Source organism: Protopterus annectens, chromosome 5.part1, assembly GCF_019279795.1.
Source record: "Protopterus annectens isolate FY-2018-M chromosome 5.part1, PAN1.0, whole genome shotgun sequence".
Lineage (NCBI taxonomy): Eukaryota > Metazoa > Chordata > Ceratodontiformes > Protopteridae > Protopterus > Protopterus annectens.
The window spans coordinates 170,214,742-170,236,393 of NC_056736.1; positions in this window are offsets into that span (position 1 = coordinate 170,214,742).

Here is a 21,652-nt window from a genome sequence, read left to right on the forward strand (position 1 = left end):
AGCAAAGTCCTTTATACTAAGTGAAGACAAAAAGGGTCTTTCATGTGGAACAGCAGGCAGTTCCCCATTAAACAGAAGTAGCTCTGCTTTGTGATTTTTGATTGGCTCATATGCCAGTATATGAGCCAATCAAAAAATTGCACAGCAGAGCCTCTTCTGTTGCTCTGCATTGAACAGACGTGACTCCGCTTTGCGATTTATGACTGTCCCGTATGCTGGTATATAAGCCAATGAAAAATCACAAAGCAGAGGCTGTTTTTACTGGCATTTTAACCTGCAGTGCAGGACTCAGGATTGGGCTGCTGATCCTGGGACAGTCCCACTCAAATAGGGACATCTAGCAACCCTGGGTGGGAGCAGCTTTCAGCTTTAAACTATTTTTCAGTATACTGGGCATGTGCGCATTGCAGCCCTTGCAGAAGCAGTTTACTGTCAGAGAAGGAGTGGATAACTTTCATTTATCAGCAGACTTTTGGCCGGATTCATCAATGGCCAAATTCCATGCAGGAACAGTGTAGCAGCTCTTACATGCAATATGGCCGCCGTGCGATCCAGGATAGGGCCATTTTAGTGTGCACGAGCAGCCCTATACGTTTCCTGCACAGAATTCTGTTCAGTATGCAAATCCCCTCATTTGCTGGTGAAAACCATGCAAATGAGGTGACTTTACGATCCAGCAAGCTGAATGGATTCCATATAAGAAGAGTGTCAGTGCAAAAATGTATTCGGCTACATTTTTGCATCTGACAAAATGGAGGCATATCGCTCGTGAAAAGTATGTATTATGTAGAACAGAGAAGCCAATGGCCAAATATAAGGCCATTGACATTAAAAGGCACATAAATATTATAAAAATAAAACTTTTTTTTTGTTTTGGCTGATCTCGGCCATTTAAGCTAAGGGCAGCGGCGCGCAAACACTGGGGTGCCGAAAATAAAAAAAAAAAGGAAAAACTGCCTTTTAACAAAAATCTGCATTTTGCCATTATAGTCAATGGCAGGCAGAATGTAAACAAGACAAGGGGAGCACTGTTTGCCAAGGGGAAAGTGTGTGCTTGGGAATTGTAACTATGGTCCTGCACACTGGGGTATGCAAATGAAGGGACCTATACTGAAACACAGATTTCTACCTACTGTACATGCAGTTCCTGGATGCCATGTCAGCAAATGCCAGTGAGCACATATATTTCCCCATCACCTGTGAGATGTTGACCAGCAGTATGCATCTCTTCCACCAAATAGCAGAATACCCCGAGGTAGTGGGTGCTATAGACTGCACAAACATACACATCAAAGCACCACCTGGTGAGCAGGTCATGGTCTACATAAACCGCAAGGGCTTCCACTCCATCAACTGCCAGTTCATGTGTGATGCCCAGGGCATTATCTTGAATGTGTGTGCTGGCAGCCCTGGAGGCTATCACGACTCCCACATCTGGCATATGACACAGCCTTACCAGTCATTTGACAGTGGGGACATCCCATACGGCCACCTACTGGGGGATGCTGGCTATGCACTGGAGCTGTGGCTGATGACACCCCTCAGAAATCACACACACCTGAACAAGAACTTCATAATGAGGCACACACACAAACCAGAATCATAGTAGAGCGTGTGTTTGGATGCTCAAGTCACAGTTCCACTGCCTGGACATATCCAGTGGAGCCTTGCAGTACTCTCCAGCTACATGTACACAAATGTTTAAAGTATGTGCCATGCTACACAATATGATCCTGCGGAAACAGCTGCAGCAGGAACAGCAAGAGGCAAGGCCACAAAGACCCCCACCATTGCCAAGGCCAGCACAGGCAAAGAGGGACTCGAAGGAGGAACTACCTGAGCTTGCCCATGTAGGCAGAAGGAGGCATGCCTAGTATGCCCAGGCCTTGGCAAAGAGGCAACGCATAGCACATAGACTGACATGGTAGGGACCCAGGGAATGACACCTCTCTCTGACTCAGACATACAGTAAAAGGGATGCGAAATATGACACTACCTGTACTTTACCATGTATAGGGAGTGTACTATGTGCATCCGACATAGTCAGCCCTTCAGCACGGTTCTCAATACTGGCCCACCCACAAGGTAAGTCAGTCTTCCTATCAATTACTGAATGGAGTAGTATGTTCTGATAGCTGTATCTATGGTATGGATGCAAGCATGCAAGGGACTCGGGTGGCTGAATGGGATGGCAGCAGATACTGGACACCTATATGGTCAGCATAAAATTCATAACAAATACTGGTGTCAACACACTAGGCAGTACTAGACAAGGTGACAAATCCCACAGCAGTACATGTGGTGGCCCAAATGTGTGTCCATAGGACACACACATGCATGTCAGTGAGGCTCACATACCCACCACCAGCCTCAGCCAGCTGGACAGGTGTTGATGGCCATAAAGAAAGGCTGGGCTAAGGCCTCCAATTGATGGCAATGGTGAACAGCCCACCTCCAGACCCACACAGACAGACTGCAACGGGTCTGGTAGTTGTACGTTACTTCTGAAGGGTAAGAAGTCTGAAACTGAAATGTAGGTCAATAAAACCTAAGATCTGTACTCCACTGAGATGCGTCCAGTCTGCATGATAGGTCAGAATACAAAATGATGTGGAAGCCAACAGAGTACCTGACATACCAGTACAGTCACAACACAGTTTAAAGTTGTCTGGTGTGCCCCCCACCAATCCTATGCAGAAATGCAGTAACATGTAAGTGTGAGAAGTAGTATCAATGGAGCACAGATTACCCAAGCTGGTCCAATCTACAGGATAGATTGTTGCATGTGTACAATATGCAGGGGTCTGTGTGTTAGGTTGTTGTGCATTCAATATTGTCTGAAAGTGTTCAGCATGTAGGCATGGAGGGTTGTGTCTCGGTGGCCTATGGGCAGTACTGTGGTTGACAGGGCCATGTTCCAACAACTGCAGTGCCAAACGCAATGCTTCTCAGCAATACCCATGTCAGCAGTCATCTATGCTCACTGTTCAGATGTCAATATCTGTCACTGTATGAAAGATGAACATGCCATGAATGTGGGCTCATATATACACATAGTATACAGGTGGAAGTACCCTAGACAGAGTGCATAAAATTTTACTGTCAGCTGCACACAACATTGGAATTACACAGGCAGGTTAGCAGCACATTAGTTGTCCGTGTAGTATAGAATAATGATGTAGTCTGGCCAATCACTGGCAGACCACAAAATCCACAGTTATGAAGTAATGAGAGACTGCCTATGTCCCTGCACAAGGCAACATAAGGGGAATGTCCCAGGTGTATCTGTGAATCAGCTGCAAGTAGCTTCCATATCACACATGCACTCAGCTCACCCCACCATCAGCCACATGTTTATCACAGATCATATCCTTGCTGTTGGGAATGAGTACAGTATGGCCCCACTTCTGTATGGGACTACCCACAGAATTCATCATGCTGAAGAGCTGTCCTATGCAGATATGTCCTTAGCTGTAAGCAGCACCCTGCCTGCATCCAGACCAATGGATCAATATGGACATGAACTATTGCCATTAACACCTTGCACACTTACCCTAACACCCCAGGGTAATCCACTGCCTCACAGGCTGGGAATGTAGGAGTGACAGAATGTAGTGGCCTGCTACAGATGGCCTGCATCACTACCAAATGGCCTACACTCCTCTGTCAAAGGCTTGTGCCCTACCCATAGTGCCAATGTATGGTATCTCATGAGATCACAACTAACAACCTAACACAGTCCATAAACCCAGTAGCAAAGAAAGTATTTTAGACTGGAACTTAGTAAATAGCCATCCTCTCTCTTATAAAGCAGGTACCCTTCCTGATGATATTAGTGACTACTCCCTTAGTTACATAATCAGACAAAAAACCTTTATTCCCAACCAAACTATCTTTAAAACTACCTGAAACAAAAAAGATTTCAATCCAGCAAGCTTCCAAGCTGAGCTTCAAGCCTGTGACTGGTCACCCTTAAAGCTACTCCCTCTTGAGGAAGCAGTAACCTATTTTAACACAATTTTTTTTTTTACAAATCCTGGAATACCATGCCTCTACTCGCTCTATAAAAACTAGAAGTAAAGCTGCTCCATGGTTCACTGAAGACACTAGGCAGAAAATCTTATTGAGAAATAAAATCTTGTCTAAATGGAGAAACTCTAAAAACCCAACAAATCATCAAACATTTAAAGAGCTGAGAAATGCCACTAAAAAATTTCTTGATAAAAAAAACTTCTACTTTAAACTCCAGGAAAAGCATCAACAAAATCCACAAACTTTCTGGTTATGTATGAATAGACTTCTACACCCAGGCTATTCCAAGACACCAACCCTATCAGGTCTCTCCCTTAACAGTCCTAGCCAGATTGCTGATGCTTTCAATATCTTTTTTACTGAAACCATACAATCTCTAGCAAACTCTATACCAACTGTTAGCTCAACTCTCCCATCCTCATTACCTAGGATACCTCCTACCTTTCTTTTAAAACCAGTTCCTACATCCCCTATCCACACCTTACTCCAAAAACTTAAACCATGTACCCCCTCAGCTGATCTCCTACCACCTGAATACATGCAAACTGCAGCAAAAGTACTTGCCTATCCCCTTTCCATCCTAATTAATAGAACCATTACTGAAGGCTCTATCCCATCTCTCTGGAAAATCTCTCACATTATCCCACTTCACAAGGGTGGTAACTCAACCAAACTCTCTAACTTTCGCCCCATAGCCTTACTCTCTCCTTTAAAATTATGGAAAAATGCATCCACCAGCAGCTACTTGATCACTGTCTACAAAATGACCTACTAGCTGACTGCCAGCATGGTTTTTAGGCCCTGCCATAGTACCCACACTGCTCTCTTATCCTTCTCTGACTGCATTAACAAACATCTTAATAACAACATGCTTTCCTCTGCACTCTTTATTGACGTCTCTAAAACCTTCAATATGGTTAACCCTCAGACACTTCTAAACATACTCAAATTACTCTCACTCAACACACAGGCACTACAATGGTTCAAGTCCTACTTAGAAAATAGACAGCAAGCTGTCCTTTGGGACAATCACCTATCCATACCTCTCCCTATTACCCTTGGTGTCCCAAAAGGCTCAATCTTGGGACCGCTCCTTTTCTCTATTTTCATTAACAATCTAAATATAAATCTTCATCAAGCTACCTGCATACAGTATGCAGATGACTCCACACTAATTTGTGCTACCTCATCTTCATCCAAACTCCAACCCATAACCCAAACTGTATTTAACCTAGTAGAAAACTGGTTCCTTCAATGGTGTCTCCTCCTAAACGCCAAAAAGCAAAACTGTTATTTACTCCAACACTAAAATCCTCCCCAATAGACCTCACAGTTACATCCAACAATGGTACTGTCATATCACCTGACCCAACCACCAAACTCTTAGGTGTAATAATTGACCACAACCTGAACTTTGACTCCTATATTAACTCAACTATTAAAACTGTAAACAGAAAACTTGGTTCCCTTTACAGGATAAAACCTTTCCTTACCCCAGAAGCCAGAACTACCATTGCCCATACCCATCTGATCTCTACCCTCCTCTATGCCTCCCCCATTTATACTAATCTTTCCAAAAGCAACCTTAACAAACTGGCAACCTCCTATAACAACATTGCCAGATTTGCCACTGGCTCCCCATTTCAAAGCCACCATTGTCAAAATCTTAAATATCTAGGATGGTTAGAACTGCAAAACCAGCTACAATTTCAACAACTTACTATCACCTATAAGATTTTGTATCATCCAAGTAATACTCCTATTCTCTTTAGCCTCATCTCCCCCTACAAAAATCTTACAACCTTTCACTCAGCAGATAAATTACTAGTAACCATCCAGAAGTCCTACAACAAAGCAGATGATTCTCTTTTCTCTAATTATGTGGGGAAAACCTGGAACAGGCTTCCCAGCAAACTAACATCACTTACATCATTACCACTCTTCAAAAAGCAACTAAAAATACTCCTTAAATCACAATGGCTATGCTCATGTACTAATCCAGACTAACACCCCCTCCCGTACACCCTTGCTGCTTTTCCTTCCTCCCAATACCCTTACATTGTGATAGTAAGCCTCCTTACTCTGATATCTAGTCTCGCCCCTTCAAGTAACTACCTCAGAATATGTATTCTGTAATAATCAACTTGTTGTGATCACGTGTTTCCACTTTGTATATATACTAACCTGTTTGTGTTTTTTTTTCACTTTTAGCGTTATTTTTCAAAACTACCATACTTACTAGTTTGAATCTATTCTTTTTTCCTTGTCTTCTATATAATTGTCAAACCCTTCCTATGTAAATATGTTTCTAATAATACTGCATTGTTTTTGTAAACCTTGTACTCAAGTTCTTGATGTTAATCTCTATTGACAATGTATTACATTTTTTATTTTTTTTCTTGAATTAATAGTGTAATTGGAGCTTATCTCCCCGGGCCTCTGCTGAAAATGGACATGTATCCAGTTAGACTAGCCCAGTCAACAAATGTAAAATAAAATAAAATAAATAAATAAAATAGTCAACAGAACACAAATGCAAGGCCATGTTGACAAATCCTAGTAGCATGCCCCCCATGTCCTACTGTATGAACTGTGCACCAATCCATAAATACTACTGGGATGAAAGGTCAACTATAGGGATACTTCTCAGATATCACTCGCATAATGTTAGGAAGAGGATAGAATAACAGAGTGGGGGGCTGTAGATGTGTGGACGTCATTGTGTGTGAAGTCTGAAACTCTGATGTGTGCCCATACTGCCCCTGCCTGCAAACCCAGTAATTTGTTGCTACAATCCTGCTTGTAAACCACAATGTGAAGGGGAACTGACCACATATATGAGCCCTGCCTCTTGGTAACCTGGGTGAATTTGTACAGATGAGAGGTATGGCCACAGCAGGATATGACCATTCTGTTAAGTCAATATATGTACAAGAAGGGGATCCTCATAGTACCAAGGTGCTGGACCATTTACACAGACCCATCAGCAAGTGTCTGTAGCTACCCCTCCAGAATGGCAGGAGTGTGCAAGAATGTGTAGGCTGTGGACCACAATATTGGACTCAGCTTCATTCATCTTGTATTTCCCAGTAAATAATTGTGAGCAAATAATTATATCTGTCAGTAGTCGATGGCATAATACATCACAGTGTAAAACAGTACATATGTCTGAATATCTCTGCTAACACCAACCATGTAACACAAGCAACACAGACAGCAACAGTTACAGTATCCCCCTATCTGTCGCCCATTGTGACTCCATATTGTCAACCTATCTACAGATATCGTGCAGGAACAGGTTGCTAGCTGTATGTGTAGAACACCAAACCTTGGACTGGAGTACAACCCTACCTGGAATGGATTCACACACTCAGTACAGAAGGTCATACTGGGCATGGTCCTACACTTACAGAAATGAAGCCCATATCTGACAACACAGTGGACTATACATATCTGTCATTCGCAGATGTCTGTACATACACACCAAATTGTACACCATTCATGCTTCACACACACATTGGATAGGAATGCTCACACATATCCAAGGCCAACACACTATAATATGTCAAACATACACACACAGATGTGGGAAAGAGAAAGACAGACAGTGACAGGGAGAATTCCATTATGAGGCCTGTCCCACCCACTACACATCCAATTGGCTAATATCGCATGATGTGCTGATGTCAATTACTGTACACATTCCTTTTGGTAGCCCTCAGCCCTATAGTGTCTGTGGTGCTTGTGATAACTGTGTAACATGATAGTATAAATCAGTATTAATGTAGCATATGTATACTCAGTCCTGTCAAATGTGAAGTTATGTGTGACTGTGTGTGTGTGTGTGTGTGTGTGTGTGTGTGTGTGTGTGTGTGTGTGTGTGTGTGTGTGTGTGTGTGTGTTTCCAGAGGAATGATTTATGGCCCATTCACACACACTGCACTTCCAATTGCCCATGTTAGCACTCCTGCTGATGTCAGTCAGCTTGAAATAAACCATCGGCCAAATCACACCACTACTATCTGTGCAGTAAGTGAGACCTGGTTCAAGGCTCTAGAGAGGACCCCTGCAATACCAGGCTACAACTCTTACCACAATTTTCTGCCACCAAACCAGGACCAAAACACTGAAGGTGGAGGAGTGTCCATATTCACCAAGGATATTCACAACACCAGCCTAGTTGCCCAACACAATGCATCTGAAATTCTCCAGGTGCAACTAACACTAGGTAAGACTGCAATCCAAATTGTAGCTTGCTACAGATCCCCCACCATGCCCCAAGATTCTCACTACACCTTCCTAAATGTACTGGAAAATATTAAGATACAACCAAACATCCTAATACTGGGTGATTTCAACTACCCTGCCATTAACTGGGGAAAACTACTCATGCACCACTACCTTTGCCTAACTGTTCTTGGAATTCATAAATTCCAATGCCTTGGATCAACTAATCCTTAGTCCCACCAGGGGCTCCAGTATCCTAGACCTGGTCATTACCAACATGGGAAATCGATGATCCACACCTATGGTCACCCCCTCGTTGGTCAGGTCTGACCATAAGCTAATCACCCTTTTCATCCACATCCCACCCCCCAGTAAGGAAACCTCTGTAAAAAACAGGTGGACGTGACAAACTTCATGACACCCATGTAGACGGGAACTAAAAGTTCAACTGCTGAATCCTACACTAAGGAACTGTATGTGTATATCCACTTATGCATGAATTGTGCATCCCCAATAGAACCAAAATGCTCTCCTCCGAAAAAAGGAAGTCAATCTGGTGGTCCCTTGACATAAACAAACTTTACAACAAAATGAAGAAACTGTTGCAGAAAAGAGGAAAATCTCAGGATGCAAAAAACTCCCTTACAGCCTCAGTAAGAAGCTGAGATCTCTTATAAAATCCTCCAAAGCTAGTTATGAAAATAAAATTGCAAAAGATTCCAAAGACAACCACAAGGCATTCTATAGCTATGTCAATAATCTAAACAGCAATGCTCAGATCTGTTCTGAGCTACAACAGAATGCCATTAAATATACTGATCCCAAGGATATTGCAAATATCCTGGCAGATCAATTCAGTGCAAACTTCACCCCCCCACTCACCCCCTAAAGGGCCCATCTCAATACCAAAATATTGCAAAATTCTGGTAATAATGGCCACACAGGTAAAAAACTTACTCTCCAAAGCTAAGAATACAGCATCCATTGGACCAGACAACATCCCAGGCTGTGTACTACATGAACTACAAAATGAACTGGCACCTCACCTAAGTGTCATGTTTAATCATAGCCTAACCTCAGGCTTCATGCCCACTGAGTGGCACACAGCTACAGTTATCCCACTCCACAAGGGGGATCCACCTTGGATCCTGGGAACTACTACCCCATCAGTCTGATGAGCTTGATCTGCAAGGCCAAGGAACGTATTGTCATGGAACTTATAAACAAAGACACTGGCAACCTTGAAACACTGGACCCCATGCATTTTGGGATCGTGAAGGGCCAGTCTTGTCTCCTGAACCTGATTGACTTCTTCAAATCAGTCTCCAGAGCCTTGGAGGCAGTAAAGTGGTCCACACAGCCTATCTGGACCTTGCCAAGGCCTTCAACACCATCCCCCACTCTGGAATCATAGATAAACTTACTAAGCTGAGCATTAATAGCTACGTCACTTGATGGGTTGCCATCTGGCTTACTGACAGAACCCACACTGTAAAAGTTGCCAACTACAAATTCAGCTCCAGACAAGTGAAAAGTGGAGTACCTCAGGGTTCAGTCCTGGGACCACTCTTGTTTGGCATCTACTTCTCTGAAGTACAGGCCAACAAGAAAGGACTCTGGCTAACAAAGTTCACAGATGACTGCTAACTGGGAGCCATTATTGAATCCGCAAATGATGTGGACATCCTACAAAAGGGCCTTACAGAAACAGTGCTTGGTGCCAGAGCCATGGGCTCAAGTTCAATGCCAAGAAATGTATAGCTATCCCCTTTGGAAAAAAACATGTACCCATGAATTACCACATAGGTGGCAGTGCATTAAACACCGAAAGTGTGATAACAGACTTAGGGTCACAGGTGAACAGTGGTCTCACCTTCGATAACCACATTGCCACAACAGTCAGGAAATTCTTATATGTGGCACACCTCATCACTAAGGGCTTTTCATCCAGAAAAAAGGAGATAATTTTCCCACTATACTCACCCCTCATTAGACCCATTATAGAATACAATGCCCCATTTAGTATGTACCTCTCAAGACATCTGCAACAACTGGAAAGGCCACAGAAATACCTCACTAAAAGAATCACAGGCCTAAAGCAGATGCCCTATGCTGACTGTCTAAAAAAATTCCAGCTATACTCTGTCACATATCATCTACTCAGAGGTGATCTCTGCTTAACATACAAGGCCATGTCAAACCCAGAGCTGTTGGACATGCTACACTTAAAGAAATCCCAATCCCTCAGAGTTACATGCTCTAAGGATCTAAACCTTGTCATCACAATAAACAAAGCATGCTGAAGGGAAAGGTTCCTGACCCAGAGACTCCCCAGACTCTGGAATAGACTGCCCATACATGTCAAGCAGAGCACTTCTTTGGCCCTTTTCAAGAGGAACCTTGATGATTGGATGGGAGATAGAAAATTCACCCCAGGGATCACGTCAGTTGACCTGCTAGACAGGGGTCCAGGGAAGTAAATACTGTGAGAAGAAATAGCCAGGGAATTGTTATGGCTAGGCTTGTATAGGCCCTAATACCAACCTATAAACCTATGAACCTATGAGGTCAGTGGCACTTGTGATAACTGCGTAATACTGTAGTGTAGCAAACTAGTTAGGTAGAAGTTCTAATCCTGGTCCTGGCAAGTGTGTGTGTGGAGATGAATAATTTTGAAGTCATTCACACCACTACACCTGCCATTGGCCTACTTTAGCACACCTGCTGATGCTGTCACCTTGAAATAACCCTTTGGCCAAGTCTCAGCCCTATAAACTCCTTAGCGTGCATGATAACTGCAAAATACTGTAGTGTAACAAACTAGTTAGGTAGGACATCGAATTCTGGTCCTGGCAAGTGTGTGTGTGTGGATGTGAATAATTTTGAGGCCATTCACACCACTACACCTGCCATTGGCCTACTTTAGCATGCCTGCTGATGTCAGTCACCGTGAAATAACTATTTGGCCAAATCTCAGCCTTATGAGCTCTGTGGCACTCATGATAACTGTGTAGTACTGTAGTATAGTAAGCTAGTTAGGTAGGAGCTCTTATCCTGGTCCTGGCAAGTGTGTGTGTGTGTGTGGAGATAAAACATTTTGAGGCCATTCACACTGCTACACCTGCCATTGGCCTACTTTAGCACACCTGCTGATGTCAGTCACCTTGAAATAACCCTTTGGGCAAATCTCAGCCCTATAAGTTCCGTGGCGCTCATGATAACTGCTTAATATTGTAGTGTAACAAACTGCTTAGGTAGGAGTTCTAATCCTGGATATGGCAACTGTGATAATGTTTGTGTGTGAGTGTATGTCTTTGTTGACGCCTGATTTTGTAGTCATTCACACCTCCTACACTTTCCTCACCCCCCCCCTTTAGTACTGCAGTTGATGTCACTCACCTTCAAATATACCTTTGGTCATCTTTTTCCACCTATAAGCTGTGTGGCGTTTGTGATAGCTGCATAATACTATAGTGTAGCAAACTAGTTAGGTAGGAGTTCTTATCCTGGCTTTGGCAAGTGTGGTAATTTATGTGCTTGTGTGTGTCTTTGTTGACACCTGATTTTTTTGGTCATTCACACTTCCTACACTTCCCTCACTCATCCTTTAGCACCACAGCTGATGTCACTCACCTTCAAAGATACCTTTGGACAGCTCTTCCACATATAATCTGTGTGGCAATTGTGATAACTGCGTAATAGCATAGTGTAACAAACTAGTTAGGGAGGAATTCTAATCCTAGTTCTGGCAACTGTGATAATGTGTGTGTTTGTGTGTAAGAGAGTGTGTGTGTCTTTATTGATGCCTGATTTTGTGGTCATTCACACTTGCTACACTTCCCTCACCCGTCCTTTAGCATTGCAGCTGATGTCACTCACCTTCAAAGATACCTTTGGACAGCTCACCAACATGTAAGCTCCATGGTGCCTGCAATAACTGCATAACACTGTAGTACCAAGACATAGCTAGGTAGGGTTTGAAAACACAGTACTGGCAAGTGAGTGTGTGTGTTAGCAGTGTTCTGTGTGGGTGTTGGTGTGATTGTGTAATAACAGGATCCATTGCAGGGTTGGTTTTGCTATGTTTTCATATTGAGGACCCATATGTCCCAATGTCACATTACAAGGCCAACAGTTGTCAAACACGGTAGAGGTTGTTGTAGACAATCCACAGCCATAAATGTATATGTAGGCAATCATTATAATACCCAGAGAACTCTCTCCATCCACAGATCATACACAAACATGCTTGGTTCTTTCTCTCATCCTTTCTTTCTTTTCCTCTGCCTCTCTCTCCCCCCCCCCTCTGGTAGATGTGAAAAAATATATCTGTTTTGCATAGGCAGGAGCTTGACATTGGTACGTAATGCTCATGATCAGCTGATGGCCTGTGCACAAATTGGAGTCCTTCACCTGCTAATTGCATGTGGAACAGCTGTGGTATCATTCCTATAGCCAGTTGCATGGAAACACACTCCTATAAGTAAGCACTGCAAGTGGGTGTTAGCCTTCTCCTTCACTGTACGCAGGACTTTATGTGGGTGTGTGACAAACAGCATCACAGAGGGTAGTTGGAAATACCTCTTACAACAAACACTGTGAAGATAGGCCAGCAAACTGGAGGAGGATGTTCCAGACATGGGGACATAATGTAAGTATTGCTATTCTACATTTGAAGTAATGTTGGTTTAACAGGGTTTGTGTGGATATGGCTGTTCTGCATGATTTAAATTCAGGCATGACAGTGTTATATGGTTGAGAAAACTCTCACCTGTAGGGCTATCTGCAGACTGGCTAGAGTTTGGAGGCCTAGATTTGGTGTGTCACTCACACATTTTCTGCCTTTATAAATGCAGTAGCATACTCTGATGATTGTAGTCAGTAAATGGTAACATCCATGTGTGTGTTACTGACTTCATATCCCTCAGAAGAGATATGTCACAACAAGCCCTGTTACACCAGCAATGTTCTCAGTTTATAACTGCAATATGTCAGTATTGGCCCTGTGTTTCTGCCTCTGTCCCCCAAGTCTGTCACCCTTTGTTCATATGTCATGCAGTAAGAGGTGAATATGTACAGTATACCATTATATACTGACATAATTCCTGATATCAAGCCAGTGATATATCAGACTGCCAGACAAGTCATATATAGGAGGCCTAATATCTGAGAAAATACATGGACATTCTGTTGCAGTCTGTACAGTTATGAGGTCTGTATACTTATGGTGATTGTTGCCAGAGTGCCTGTATAATGTAGCCATGTATTGTGATTATGTTACTTGGCCTGTGTACAGACTAGGGTAGAGGTCAGTGTTCTTGGTCCTGTTCTATCTGACAATGCATTCAGATTAGTGTTGTGGCAGTCTGCCTGTAGTATAGACAATGCTTGGTGATATGCCTAGCAGCTCACTGTATTTACCCTAGTGTGATGTTATGTCCAGATATTTGGCAGATGTACTGTTGCCTGGCCACCATATGTGTCAGTAACTGATGGCGTACATGTCAGCTTCAGAAGAGCCTTAGTTCATAACATGTATGTTGACACAACCCCTGTCACTGTAGCAACATTTTACATTTATAACTGCAATACATACATTACGTTCCCTTGCACTAAAAAGTTGAGAGTTATGGTGCTGAGGTATGACTCCACTACATGTCATGGACATATGTTATTTATATGTATATATATATCTATATATATATCTATATATATATATATATATATATATATATATATACACAAACACACACACACACACACATATATTTATATATATATATATATATATATATATATATAAATATATATATATATATATATATATATGTATATATATATATATATATATATATATATATATATATGTATGTATATATATATATATATATAAAACATATGCATATTTTATATAGATATATATATATATATATATATATATATATATATATATATATATATATATATATATATACATATATATATATATATATATATATATATATATATATATATATATATATATATATATATATAGAGAGAGAGAGAGAGAGCGCTATGGAAATATATACCAATATATATATATATATATATATATCCTTTTATGTGTAAACATGAGTGTTGTATATACCTTCTCAGATGTATCCCACCATATTAATCTGAAATGTGTAGATTTACATATAAGAACATGACTGATTCAACACTATTTTCACTTACAAGTACCAAACAATTATATTAGTCAAAGCAGTTGTTCACTATTATTCAATATGTATAATGAATGATATATTCGAAAAAACAACAGCCATCCGCATAGCTCAATGGCTTAGTGGTTATGTGCTGTGACTATAATGTATAGGGTTCTGGATTCAAGACCTGCACGGGCTATTTATTTGATTGCTGGGCAAAACAAGGGCTGATAAAGACAGGGTGAGTAAGTGGGTTTAAAGTGGGTTTGCGTGGGTTTGCCTGAAGCTAAGCGGCTCTAACATATGGTTAAATGAATAAGTGCTTACAATGTGTAGGCTTCACTTACTAGTGCACAAATCTGCTTTGCATTTACATTTAAACAATGCTTACACCTGCTAAGCATATTTCAGCCCTGGTAACCAGTGATCACATTCCAGTCTGATAAAATAGCAGGGTAATGACATCTTTAAGAAGTGTCTTTCATTTGCTGTACATAACATGCTTCTGTGTGCTGTCATTACAGTTGTAAGGGGTGTAAGTATACTGTATGGGACACCTGGGTATACATGGGTAGTACCACAATCTTTTCTCTTTGGATTTGTTTCATACATGGGTAGTATCTCAGGTTATATGCAGTAACACTAGCATGTTACACCAGCTACAGTGCAATGGTTGACAGAAATAGTTTAACACATATTGTATCATTATGTTAGTACTTTTAACAGTGCTTTTTCAAGTAAGAGTAGATTGCAGATTGTAGTACTGGAACCATACATCCCTGCATGCAAAGCTGGACTCTGAGTACTGAGTAACTTGTTCTTAGTGTTTGAGCTATATGTTTATATGTATTTCCTATTGGATATTGATCTGATATGTTGATATTAACTGTAGACTATTATGTTTTTTGGACATGTCATTGAGGACTGCTGTCATGTAGTAATGGCATACCTTTCAGTTTCAGACGTGTATCTTGCAAAACATTCATCCTAATGCATAACCTGTTGGCTATCTACTTATTGTCTGTCCTCTGTACAGATGTGCAGATGTCAGGTATTGCTACAACCATACCATTATGTAGGTGCCCACATTGTATTGTGCTGTGGGCCTGGACACTGCTGCTAGTTCCAACATATGGAACATTCCTTAATGTGGGCCTTTTCCCATTTCCTTAACTGTGTGAGGGACATTACAGAGGTGGTGGCTTACAGATTCTCATACAGTGGGTGGCAATATGTCACAAAACAGGACAAGTAGAGACAGACAACCAACATAGGGGACATATACACAGATTTGTGAACAGATTCTATGTCATCAGTGCTGTTATACACATGGTGAATTGATAGATTGACAGGGTTTGTATGGACATGCATTTAATGTGTGACATCACGACTCATAGTGATATGTCTCTGACATACCTCTCCACTGGTACACTGTCCACAGACTGGCCACATGTCTGCCTGTTATGTTTTTTGTATTCACCTGACAGTTGGTGTCCTTGATAAATCAATTGTGGACACTGGGGAATGCAGTCAGTAAATACATACATCTATGGGTATTACCGATGTCATATTCCTCATAAAGGATGTTACAATAAACCCAGTGACATCTGCAACTGTCTCAATGTATGACACCAGTATGTCCAGTATACTCCTTTGTTCGTGCTTCTGTTCCCACCTAGTTAGTGAGTGGGGAATGTTATCAACGGCTTTGGCTAGATCAATGTAGGCTGTATGCGTCAACTTGATTTCATCCACACCTCGGGTGACTGACACCAAGAAGGTGACCAGGGTGGAATGAGCAGGTATGACCTACTCTTCACAAAGGTAAACTGTGTGGGATCCTGAGTTTTCAGATTCCTATATCCCTGTTTATTAGGTGCATGATGATGCATTCCATAGCTTCGCATAACAGACTTGTCAGGCAGTTGGGGCAGTATTTTCCAGCATTTATAGTTACATTTCATTTGTGGAGAGGGGGACTGTAGCAGTGCACAATTTAGTAGGGACAAAGCCTGAGGTGAGGCTGTGCTTGAACAGGGCACACAGGTAAGGTGCCAGGTCACTTTGTAGTTCATGTAGAGCACAGCCAGGGATATTCTTAGGTCCCATAGAAGCTGTATTGTTGGCCTTGGACAGTGGTGTTTTAACCTGTGCTGCAGTAATACTGGGCACCTGGTGGTATACTGGTATTATGATCAGTCCTTTGGGGGGTGAGGGGTAATGCCAGCCAGTATGTTGGCAGTATTTTTGGCTCAGTTTGGGAGGTTCCATTGTCTAGTAGCTCAGAACAAATCTTGCTATTGCCATGGATATTCTTAACATAACTGTATGAGACCTTGTGGTTGTCTTAACTAAGTGCTCCAATTCTGTTCTCACAGCTAACTTTGTAGTATTTGATGAGGGATCTCAACCTTCAATTGAGGCTGATAAGTGTTGATTTCCAGTCTTGGAACTTCACATTATTCCATATTGGTTCTCTCCTTCTGTTGTACAGTGTCTGTATGGCAGAGGACCACGAGATCAGCTTCCTTTTATTGTAGGTGAGGATCCTGGTTGTAGTGGGTATGGCAGTACCCATGCATTTGTGTACATGTTCATAGTGCATTGTTGGTTGATTCAGCTATCATGCACTTAGTCTCTGTTTGCATGGCTGCCATGAGGTTAGCCACCTCTGTTGTTATGAGGCCATATTCAGCATTGTAAAGGCTTTTCATGGTGGTTACCTGTGCAGGGGGGCATGAGAGGGCCATGGATTTCCAAAGGTGATTAATTTGTGTTCAGATATAACAAGGGGGAGTTGTCTATTGGTGTCGAGCAACAGTTGTCCATGTTAGGAAGGACCAGGTCGATGTGATGGGCATGTGCATTGGTACATGAGTAGCTTTCCCAGTTAATGGTGAGGTAGTTGAAGTCAACCAGTATGTGAGTGTTAGGTTGGACAATATCAGCCTCCAGGGTGTTTAGGGACATGGAGTGTGAGTGTTGGGACATTCTTGGGGACCTATAGCAGGCTACTACCTGAACCACTGTCCTACACAATGTTAGCTATGCCTGCAGGATCTGTAATGCCTAAGTTGGTCAACACTCTGGAGGTGTGTGCCTCCTTAATGAATATGGAAACACCACCACCTTTGGAGCTTCAGTCACAGTTCTACATCCAAGAGATGTGGAATGGGTAATAGGCTGGTAGTGCAGGGGTGCTTTCTGCTGCCTTTAACCAGGTCTCTGTTACAGCACAGATGTCATAGTTCCCCATTTTAAGGAATACATCCAGTGAGTGCATTTTCAGATGTAGATGTCTAATGTGCAGCAACATGACCCTCAGCAAGATTGCATGTGTTTGTAGCTGTCATATATTTCTGTATATTTCTGTATACATGTACATAATATATGTATGTGTGTATTCACCTTTCTATACACATATATATATATATATATATATATATATATATATATATATATATATATATATATATATATATATATATATGTATTTATGCATATTTGTGGATATACATGTAGATGTATATCTCTCTCTGTATAAATATATATATATATATATATATATATATATATATATATATATATATATATATGCATTATATATAGATTTGTCCACATATATGCATCTCCATACATATATACATGTTGGCAAGGAGCTCCTCCATTGCTGTAAGTGGGGCGTCTCTGTCTGGCCCCCCACCAGTAGCAGAATGGTCCCTTGCCACCACAGCAGCCCGTTGCCGTGGACGCTGAATATGGTCAGTTGCTCTGTGCCTGACCTGTTCGTACATGCGGCCACGGTTCACCAAGGTGTTCACTCTCTGTGTGAGGTCTTCCCAGAGGGCTGTCCTCTCCCGCTGGTGTTGGCGACCCTGACTGAAGAGGATGTGGTAGTGTTCTAGGATGGCCTCAGTTATGGCTGCTGCCTCCTGGACATCATAGGCTGGAAGCCTCTGCATCACACCTGAAAGACATAAGCAGGGAAAAACACATCACAGGACATCAGACAATGTCCATAGTTCTTTACAGAGACAGCTCACTAGTAATGAGTATCAGTAGCCACAAAATTACATCAAATAATACTGCAGTACCCAGCAGAATTGTCTGGACATGCATAGCATTATGTTTGACTAGGCAGTTTGTACCTGATTAATGGTGAGGGCTGGGGTGCATGTGGTGTGCATATCCTTCTATACTGATGTTGAGCCAGGGGGGTGATGTTTGTCCTAAACATGTTTGAAGCTGGTCGTCTGTAGCTATGGTGTGTGTGTATGTGCTGTGGCTGACCTTCATTTCAGGGTGGGTTGGATAGTTGCCTGTGAGACCACAGTCATATGTGAGGATGGCATTCTGATTGTCCTCAGTGGATGTGTCCTATTTGTACTCATACTCAGCATTACATTAATGCACTTGTGACCTACTATGCTCAATCAGACACAGGTTGACATGCTGCCCAGATGGTGACTGCTCCTACACATGTGGTGGTGGAATGAAGAGGTACAGGGGAGTATGCAGAGAAAGGTGTTGGAAAAGGAGAATTGGGATTGACAGACAGATGTAGAGGGTAGAAATGAGTATAAAGAGATGGGGTGCATGGCAAAGAGAGTGCTGCACATGGCTATGGATGTGGAGTCTGACATACAGATGTGGAGTCTGGGGTTGTATGTAAAGTTCGACAGCACAGATGGTGTATAGACCCTGTAGCTATTGGCTAGACAGAGACACATAGGATGTGCAGCACAAAAGGGTAGTAAAGGAATATGGGTGAAACATACAAGCTAGGAGTGTGTTTAGAACATATGGAAACATCACTTTGATGGCCTGTTCCATGAGGAAAATAGGGGAGGGAGGGTAGCTTGGCTGAGGTGGGTATGGTTAATCAGAAGGTGCAACAGATTATCAAACAGAATGTAAGGAAAGCTATGAGGGGGTTTAACAGTGGAAAGGCTGTTGTTCCAGGTGACATACCTGTGGATGCCTGGAGGTGTTTCTGAGACCTGGCAGAGGTATTTTTAACTGGATTGTTTGCTGTAATCTTGGAAAGTGAGAGGATGTGTGAGATGTTGGTGAATATGTATGAGTACTGCTTATCTGAACAAGGGTGGTCTGCAGAGCTGTAGTAACAAGTGAGGGATAACACTGATTGGTCACAGGATGAGGTAATGGTAAAGGGTGGTGACAGCTAGGTTGTGAACATGCTGATGATTGATGATTTACAGTATGGTTTCATGCCAGGTAAGAGTGTTACAGATGCAAATGTTGATCCACAAGTGTTGATGGAGCTCTGCACTGAGGCTGAGATGCAGCTGAATTGTGTCTATGTGCACCTACAGAGAGCATATGACATGCTGCCTAGAGAGTAATTGTGGTATTGTATGTGGAGGTCAGGGGTGCCAGAGGAGTCTTTCAGACATCACAGGATATGTAGGAGGCTAGTGTGACAGCAGTGATTTCTGGTTTTGACATGACAGGTGGATTTAAGGTGGAGGTGGGAGTATATCAGGGGTCAGCTGTGTGTCCTTTCACATTTGCAGTGGTGAGGGACAAGTTGACAGACATGATCAGACAGGGGCCCCTGTTGACTGTGCAGTTTGCAGATGACATTGTGCTTTCTAGTGAGATTAGGGAACAGGTTGGAGAGACCCTGGGGAGGAGGGGTTATGTTATAGAGCGGGGAGGAATGATGGTCAGCAGGACCAAGTAAGAATATATGTGTGTGTGAATGGGGTGGGGAATAGAGGAATGGTGACAATGCAGGATGTACAGTTTGGAAGGTGGATAAGTCTAACTACTTGGGAACACCAGTTCAGAGTCATGGGCAGTGTGGGGGAGAGGTGTACGAAGAGTACAGGCAGGTTGTGTGTGGTGAGGAGGGGAGTCAGGAGTTATTTGTGACAGACAAGTATCATTAAGAATGATATGCAAAGTCTACAGGAGGGTAGTGTGACTGGCTACATTATATTGTTTGTAGACAGTGGGATTGTACAGATGGGCAGGATTCAGGGCTGGACACAGTAGAGTGTGAGATGTTCACATTTGCACTGTGTGTGACAGGGGGGATAGGATTAGACCTACACCAGCTACCTTTCTCAGTTTATAACAGTGATATCTCCATATTGGACCTGTGTTTAGGCCTCTGTCCATGAGTATGTCAAACTTTGTCCATATATCATGCAGTCAGAGGCATAGAGTTATGTTATATCATTACTTGGTGATGTAATTCGTAATATCATCCCAATTAGGTATCAGACTGCCAGACACTTTATGTGTAAAAGGCCTTATATATGATGGCAAGGCCTGGACATTCTTTGGGAGTGTGTACAGTTTGGAGGTCTTTTTATTTCTGGCTCTTGTTGATAGACTGTCAGGATTGTGTAGGAGTGTATTGTGAATATGTTATTTCTTGGGGAGGGGTAGATGTAAGTGTTATGTTTCCTTTTCTATCCACCTTTGCATGCAGATCCAGTTTCTTGTGCTCTATCAAGTGTTACATTTTTGTAGGGTAAGACTGTGACATGCCCCATAACACAGTCAGGCATCATACTACACTGTGTATTGGGCCATTATATGTAGGGGTAGTGTGTGAGTATCAAACATGCTGACAGTTTGTTTCACACACTTCTTGTACTGTATGCACTTTCACACAGGTGTCAGTTTCTCAGTGCTGTTACATCCCTGGAGTGCCTGGTATATTTGCAATAACATGTGTATTCCCCCATAGCAAGATTCCTTTTTTGTTGTGTCAGTCTGTCTGTAGTTTGGATATTGCTTGGTGACATGGCTATCAGCTCAGTATATTTTCCCTAATGTGATGTTATGTCCAGATATTTGGCAGATGTGCAGTGTTGCCTGGCCCACATAAGCATTGTGTATGTCTGACACATCAGTGGGGGGTGTGAAGATTTACATGACTAACTCCTGGGAAGTCACTGGGTTTTGGACTTCTGACATTCCACTCAATAGATGTTGGAACAGACAGGAGGGTGCTACTGCATCACATGTGTCAGCTCATCTACACCAATATGCCAGATATGTCCACATTTTCAGGGCCCCCCCCCCTTTGTCAAGCTTGGTTATGCTTTCATGCACTCAGCAGTTCTGAGCATACCTGTCACTGGCCAGATTGTTCCAGACTGTCCACGTTTATTGCCCATATTTCTGGTGTGTTGAACAGTATCATTTTATTCCTTCCTGTGGTGAATCAC